The following is an 8,562-nucleotide window of genomic DNA, read 5'->3' as shown; positions in this document are numbered from 1 at the left end:
TCGGTATTCCGGATTTTGCAAGTACCCATTCAGCCTGCGCTTCTGCTGTGCCACTGTGACTTCTCTCAGCGTCCCCAGGCTCCATGTCTCGGGCTTTTCTCAGGAGCAGGTAATGGTGAGCTTCCCCACAGAGCCCTGTGTGGCTTATGCTCCTGGCCGAATCCACAGGCGTCATCTTCAAACCTGCACCATGGCTGGGAACACCGAAGGCTCTCTTCACCCTCACTCGGGGACAGCCCTTTGTTGCTGTGACCTCACTTTCCTCCTTATTTAATTCCTTCTTAAGTTGAAAGGAAAATAGTTTTCCTGACTTGGAACATCAGAAGATATTTTTACTCTTAAAGAGTAGTATTTTTTACCTCCTTCAAGGTTTGATTTAACATAGAATTGTAAAAACTCAATTCCCCTCATCATTCTGATAGTGTCATCTTTTGTTCTTGAAGACAAATCTAGCTCTTGAGAAGTCTGATGCCATTTTGTTTGTTGATCCTTACACCTGAGCTGTTTTCCTTTTTGGAAATTTGCAGTCTTCTCTTTCTCCACAGTGGCATTAATTTTGTTGATGAGGTCCTTGCCGTGAGTCTCCATGTACTACTTGTGCTGGGCGCTCGCTGCTGCCTCTTTATTTTCCTGCAGTACGGGAGACTGAACCTAGGGGCTCTCAGGTGCCAGGGCAGTGTTCTGTACCGCAGCTCCACCTCCAGTCCTTTGTATTCTTTCACATTGTTTTATACATTTTGAGGGAGAGTCCAGTTAAATTCTCTAGGCAGGACTTGAACTTGCAATCCTGCCTTGGCATCACAAGTAGCTGGGATTGCAGGTCTGTAGAACCATGTGGCTCACGTGGTCCTTTCAGTAAGCAAATATATAGTCTCCAGTTCTGGAAGTTAATGCATTCATTTTTTTTTCTCTCTCCCTCTCTCAAAGAAAACTTTCTGAACACCTGTTATTTGGATTCTGGAACTTTTGAGGTGGTCTTCAATTTATGTTACCTTTGCTCTCCTACCATTTGTCTCTGACATTCTGTTTTTCTTTTCTGGGATATTTAATTTAAAAATAATCTGTATGGGGCCGGGGAGATAACTCAGTAGAACAAGCGCTTGCCTGGCAAGCACAAGGACCTAAGTTCAACCCCCCATTCTGCCAAAAATAAAAAATAAATAGGTAAATAAAAATAATCTTTATATTCAGTCTTTTTAATTGTATATTTAAAATTCCAATAATTGTTTCTGGTCCTTAAGTGTTCCTTTGTTTCATATATCTTATTCTTTGTTTAATGGATCAAAGAAGGGACCTATATTTGAGATACTGTAGGGTATTATTTTTATGTTCCTTCCATTGCTTTCCCCTTAACTTCCTTTTGTCTGTTTGTGTTTCTGATACTTATAGTGGAAAGTTTCCTCTCAAACCTAGCAACCAGTGGCCACCAACTCAAATTTGATGAATTCACAGCCATAGATGAATATGCACCACATGATTTTATATTTTTATGAGTTTATACAGCCAAATAACTAGGCAATTTATGTGCATCTTAAAAATAGGAAGCATGGGAAGTGACTGAATATGACAAATCTATTACTCAGTTCTTAAAGAGAACATTAGCAACAACAACTGATACTCTCTGCTGTGTGCTCCAAGAGCCCAGCTTCCCAGGCCCCTGTGTACCATTTCCCCAGTTTCACCCACCTGCTTATTTTTTAATAAAACCTTTTGTATTGTGAAATATATTGGAAAACTGCCAAGTAAGGTTTATTCCAAACTGTATACCTGGCTTGTGTGAACTGCCTAGTGCCCACTTCAGTCCTTCCCCTCTTCCCTTCCTCCCCACCTCCTTACCCTCCCCTTTCTAACTGTATTTATTATCTTTGTTTTTACTCTTACTCCGTTTATTCAATTGTTTCATTTAGCTGATTCATGCTGGGTATTTTTCCACTAGTCCATGAGTTCAATATTTATTTTTTCAGGCTTAATTAGTCTATTATTAAATATATCCATTGTAATTTAAAAGTAACTTTTGTAATTTTCCATTCTAGAATATTCCATTTTAAAAAATAGTCCCATATTTTGACCTAAATTTTCAGTGTGGTCTTTTATCATCACAAACATACATGCATAGATATTTTAAAGTCCATGTCCAGTAATTTCCAGTTCTGAGTCCTTGTTTCTTCATAGCTTCTTTTCTTTTCTCCTTGAATGCTTCTATTTCTCATTGTGTGCTGGACATTATGCTTAAAAAATTATGTGGTACAGTACCTCAAGGGCTAGGACAATACCCAGTGCCTGTTTCTCCTGTGCATGCGGGGTCTCAGCACTTGGGCCTACCTCAGTCTGAGAGCAGAGACGGGGGGCTGGCGGCTGGATTCCTGTCTCATTGCCAGCAGTCTGTTTCTACATGCTTCACTCTGCACAACTTTTGAGTGATCCTAACCCAGCAGGACAGGAGTTCATGAGGCCGTCCTGCGTCATCCTACACGATGGGCACCACACCTCCGTCAAGTGCACCACGCCCTACTGGGCTGTCCTCAGCCTTTCAGCCAACTCCTCCAGAATCAAATCGTTTTTAAAGTTCTTATTTTTATTAGTACATGTTTGTGGAAACAATGATCATGAGAGAAAGGGATGTAAGGAGAACCAGCTCCTACCACCAGGCAGAAAGTGACTCCGGCTCCTGGAATCCCCTGTCTGGGCCTCAGACTGCCTATTATATTTTTCTTAATAATTTAGCAAATTTCATTAACTCACAAGAATTAACAATATCGTCAAGAGAAGTTTCTAAATTTTTGCCCTCATCTAGATCATTCTAAATTACTAAGTTCTCCATAACCAGAAGCAGAAGTCTTCTTAGGACATTCAGCACAAGGGCTTGGACCACCAGCATTTTTAGCATTTAATAGCAGACACTGTCTAGCAGACAGGAGTTTACCTTGCAACATCCTAGAAGAGAGAGGGCAGAAGGGAAAAGGGGGGGGCATTTCGTATGTGAGCAGGGAAGTTTGGGGTAACCCTGGACTACAGCCAACCTCCAATTCTAGGCCTTAGGCTCAAAGATAAACTCGGGTTAAAAAAAAAGAAAAAGAAAAATTTGTTCTCTGTGTATTAAAAAAGTGGCTCTTAATTCTGTGGAATCTATAAGATCCATTCAGTAGGAATCTTGTCCATTAGGCCACATTTCTCTAGAGTTACAAAAATATATTTATTATTTTTTTATTTTTTATTTTTATTATTATTATTATTATTTTTTTTTTTTTTTGCGAAACTGGGGATTGAACTCAGACCCTTGCACTTGCTAGGGAAGCGCTTATTCCATGAGCCATCTCCCCGGCCCCCAGAAATATATTTAGATCTGTGCTAACAGAGAAATAGATTAAGCCCTAGCATGTATGTGAGATTTATATTTCCTAACTTGGACAGTTTGGAAAATAATAAAATTATGAGCTAAAAGAAGCTCTTTTGAGCTTCTCTTCATTACTCAACTCATTCATTAAAAATGTGCCTTTGACCTTTCACTGCATTCTCGTGTAGAGAATATTGGTACCATGCATTTGCTAAGCTCACAAAATGTATAATCTAGTTAAAGTCAGGCAGGTGAAAAGCCATCTACCATAATAAAAATGCATAAAACATGTATTATAAAACTCGCATCCCCTGATAGCAAGAAAGAACACTTATGAATTATTCTGCTTCACTGTTTATCATGAACCCTAGTGTCAGTTCATAGTTGTTGACTACATTTGGCTTCCTCTGAGAAATTCAAAAGTGTTTGAATAATCTAAACAGTAACACTTATTAATATCCAGTCGGTCCTCTTCTGGAAAGAAGGTGGGCATGTGAAATGAGCCGGAGAGCAGGCGGAAAGCCAGGGCAGCTGGCGTGGACCTTGGCTGAGCGCCTTCTTCCTAGGCAGCCGTGCTTACGCCAGCCAGCGCACCTTTCCCTCCTGTTCACTCTAAAGGGACAGCACTTGTTCTGCGGGTGGATAAGTGAAGGGCTTCACACACTTAATGTTCGGCAAAAAAGTAAAGCACTCAGTGTAAAGTTTCTTATTTTTTGTAAGGTACAAATATGATTAAATATTTACTGGCAGAATTGAAGTATTGGATAGCTAGAAAAATAATTTGTGAATTATTACCAATAATATACACATAAAGAAGGAAAGGAAAAAATCTATTTTATTCCCAGCCAAGAAATATTTCAAACAAATACCCTTTCTGCCCCCACTCCAATGTAATGTATAGAAAAGCAATTTCCAGTTTTCACTTTTAAAATATGCTTGATTTTTCTGATGCATCTAGAAAGGTCAGCTAATGGCTTTTTTTAATTGAAGCCAGTTGTACTTCCTCAACATGAAGGGACCTTTGAATAAGGTCCTGTTATATCCACAACCCTAAATATCAGTAATAATACAGATGTTCCTCTAACCTACTCCATCTTCTCCCAGCTCTACCCCTAACTAGAGCACATGACTGGTTATAGCATAAGTCTCATTGTGTTATTGAGCACATTTATCAAATAGCTTGGGTGAGATAATACTTATAAAGCTATATTTTTCTAGCATATTCTGAGCTATGAAAATATAAATTTATCTAAAATGGACACCAAGGGCTGGGGAGATAGCTGCATAAGTGCCTGCCTAGCAAGCACAAGGTCCTGAGTTCAATCCCCAGTAACACGAAAAGAATAAAATAAAATGGACACAAAAAATACTTTCCTAAATAATAGTTTGTCCCATTCACTGGAAAACGTTTCTTCCACTTGGCCCTCTAATGCTGACCCTCCTCTTTGTGCTCTCATTTGTCCTGGGGAACACTCTGACCCTAAGCAATTTCCTTCTCACCTATCTGGCCCTTCGCCTTAGAGCCGTGTCCTGAGCTCCACACGCCTCCCTTCACTTTCCCCACTGCAAAGCCTCTATCTGCAAAGCTCATAGGCCCCTCAACCCAACACGCCTAATGCAGCTCACACTTTTCGTCCCAAACTTCTGAATTCCCGAATTATCCTGTCTTCACTCAGTCACTTGGGCCAGAAACTTTTGAGTTGACCTCTTCTACCCACATAGTTATGGGCCTAATTCAGATCCCTGGTCTCATAATAGTTGTCTATTCTCCAGTCTTAAAAATCATCCCATAAAATGTACCCAAAATGACCAAACTACTATGTTATCTCTTTGTTCATATCCCTCAATTGACCTCTCAATCAGTGGTGCCAGTGTTTTCAAATATAAGCATCTCCTAGAGTGGGCCCCATCTGCGAAGACTCCGAATCAGTAGATGAGGAATTTTGAATACGTGTCATGCTGCAGTGACCCATGGACTACATTGCAAAAGGCATGACTTCACAGTGTACCTCAGTCCCCTTGCAGTGGCATGGGCCTTGTTATTATAATTTCTAGCACGTATCTCCTTCTCTAACCTCATTAATATCTACTCTTCCCAGCATTCAAAGTCAAAGACTAGAATAGCATTAGCCCTGGAACCTGGGAATGCATCAAATTTGACTAGCAAGTCAATTTTTTTCACTTAGATGATCTAATTGAAGAAATTTTACCCTCCAGTTTATCATAGACAAATAAAAGAAATGTACCACATTAGTAATGGTTCTTATAGAAACCACACTGCTGGATGTGTCTTAGCAGAGGCTGATAGGAAGCAAGATACCTTCTCTGGGTTGACAGGTGAGATAGGCCATGTCTACAAAGCCTTGAGTTCATTTGCCCAGCTTGGGAGCCTGAATGCCCAATTCCCAGAACTGGGCCTTGCCCCTGGCTGAGGCCAAATTAAAGTATAGACAAGAGGGCCAAGTCCAGCTAAGCCAAGGCCCTCTATGGAATACCTTACTGCATGGAGCACAGCTTAGAAGAAGCACCATCTTGAAGCAGCAGTGACTGCTCTCCTGTAATATGTGGCTATCCACCTTCCTCTGTTTGGAGAAGGGAGTTGGGAGAGAGTGTTGGGAGAAGGCTAGAAGCAGGGAGGGAGCAGAGATTCTCTGCAGGAACACAATGCACTAGAGCCTCCGACGTGCAAAGCCTCACCTGGACAATGTAAAAGCTGCCTGGGAAAGGCTGGTGAGCTGTGGCTGGCACGTGAGCAGAGGCAGGCAGAGGCTGGCAAGCTGTCGGCTTTCCCCAGCGTCCCAGAAGACCAAGGAGGAGTACGGGAACTGTGGTTCAGGACGAGTTACCCTTCCTGGTGTCCAGCAGGCCAGGAACCCAAGTGAGACTGGCAGTGACACTAGCTAGAAGCTGAGCGGAAACAGATGTCCAGCACATAGCTGGATGGCTGCATGGCAACCAAAAGAACTCTAGACCAGGGGCAGAGGTTCCGTCCTTTTGTAATTTCCCTTTGTGCCTTAGCCCATAATGCTGGACGTGATGACCATCTCCCAAGAAGCTGCCCAGGAGTGAGAACAGTGGGTTCTGAGCTTTCTATTCCCAGGCACAAGTCCTCTGTCACTGTGCAGCCCCACCACACGCGCCAAATGGATGCTGACCCTGCTCTCCTTCCTCTGGAGGCCCGCTCCCCTCCCACCTTGCTCCTCCTCCTTTCTCACGCTGCCCTCTCACACTCAGGTGTCCCTGGGCTTCAATTTCTTCCCACTTCTTTCGGAGACCGTGGATGTGCTTAATAGCAAGCTACTCTTAGCTCCTCTTCCCTCTTTTCATGCTTTAGCCTGCTGGGATAAACCTGCTGATGCTCCAGTGCTCAGAGCACCCAGGAACCACCCATGGATAGCTGTGCTCAGTACCTGTGCCAAGGGCACAGGCGGGAGCATGGCCACTGTGTCCCTGAGTCCCAGAGAGTGTGCATGGGCTACTTATGGCCACTGACATTTGCTCTATCTTGGTCCACTTGGGCTGCTGTAATTGATACCATGACTAAGTAATTTATAAGGAACACAAGTTTATTTTCACACAGCGCTGGAAAGTGTGAGCCAGTGAACAAGGTGATAGCCCATTCAGTGCCAGCCAAGTACTTCACCTCTGCTTTGACAGTGGCACCTGGAACTCTGTGTTTTCAGATGAAGAAGGACACAGGGTGAAAGTAAAGCAAAATTCCCTCCACCAAACACCTACCTCGGGCATCTGATTCCATCCACAAGACAGGAGCCCACACATCCTTATCACCTCTTAAAGGCCTCACCTCCGAGTACTCTTACACTGGCAATATTTGCACTTTGGAGGGGACACATTCAACCTGTGGTGCCACCCAAGGTGGTTTCTGCCCTAGGAATGTGCCCTCATGTCTGCTTCAGATGTGAGGCTACAAGCAGCTAGCACAGCCCTGCTCTGGGATGAGGGGACGGGATGCCTGTCACTTCTCCTCACTCTGGCTCCATGTCTTAAGCAAAATTTATCCCCCCTACTCTAAAGAGCAAGTGGGATGGCCCAGGGTTTCATTTCTGACTTGGGTATGTCTTAAGCTGAGCTATTTGTATGACAAATGGAAGCAACTGCTCAGAATTGGCTTTGGGTAGCTCTTGCTAGGATCCATGTACACTCTGTCCCATCTTGAACTCAGCCAAGACCCCTCCAACAGTTACTTGATTTTTCAAACAGAAAATAAGACTTCAGACAAAGCTTATTCCTATATGAAAACAATAATTTTAAGCTAGTGTGAGCCATTGCAGCAGCCCTAGGTAATAAGCACCCAAATCCTTGAAAGCAAGCTGCCTTCTCATGCGCCAAAACATTATGTTTTAGGAAGGGCCACCTAAAGTGTTGAACTATAGTCCCTCTGGTTGATTAGGACAAGTTATAGTAGGGCCTCTTAAGAAAGTCAGATGATTTAGGGCTGGAAAGTGAATCCACCCCCCAACTCAGTCAGGATGCTGAGGAAGTGCATCAGTGAATCTTTCCTGAGAAGATACCTGTGACCAGCAGTGCACCTCAGTGCAGACCTGAACCCTGATGAGTTTGGGGTCTAGTAGCTGGAAGAAGAAAATGGCAGGGCCTCTGCCCTCTGCTTTCTGTCCTGAGGGCCACAGGACACTGCATCTAGGCCTCAATCCAGAAGCAGGGCAGCTCTGCAGAAAGTAAGCAGTGGGCCACCAGGCTCCTGTCCTGGGGAAGCTCTTCAGAGAGTTGATTTGCATGGTGGCCATTATGTTTTGTGTCTGGAGGGTCCCACAAAGCTTTGTCCAGTCATGGGGTGGCTTCTAGAGTGTGATTGGCTAATGGTCCATTGCTGGGATTATGGGTGTGAGCTGTTGGAGCTGGCAGCCTATATACAATGAAAGGGAGAGAAAGACCCCTTCGCCCTTTGCTCTTGCTGTTTTGCCATCTGCCACCCCTTTGACTTGTTGCACCTCTGCCTTGCCACCCTACCTTGGAGCCAGCTTACTGTGGACTGCAACCTCCACACACCTTGAGCTAAATAAACCTTCCTTCCTTGATTCTGAAGCTCAGCAGTGAGAGGAAAGTAACCAAGACAATGGCAGAGCTTTGGGAGCCCTGGAGTGGAGGAATATCTTGCCAGGATCTGCAGAGGCCGCTTCCTAGAAACAGTAGGGAGAAGGAGCATGCTGTGATTTGGATCTAGAGTGTGCTCCCAAAGGCTCAGGTGC

This window comes from Octodon degus, unplaced genomic scaffold (assembly GCF_000260255.1).
Source record: "Octodon degus isolate 3935 unplaced genomic scaffold, OctDeg1.0 scaffold00136, whole genome shotgun sequence".
Lineage (NCBI taxonomy): Eukaryota > Metazoa > Chordata > Mammalia > Rodentia > Octodontidae > Octodon > Octodon degus.
Note: the sequence above shows the minus strand (reverse complement) of the source record.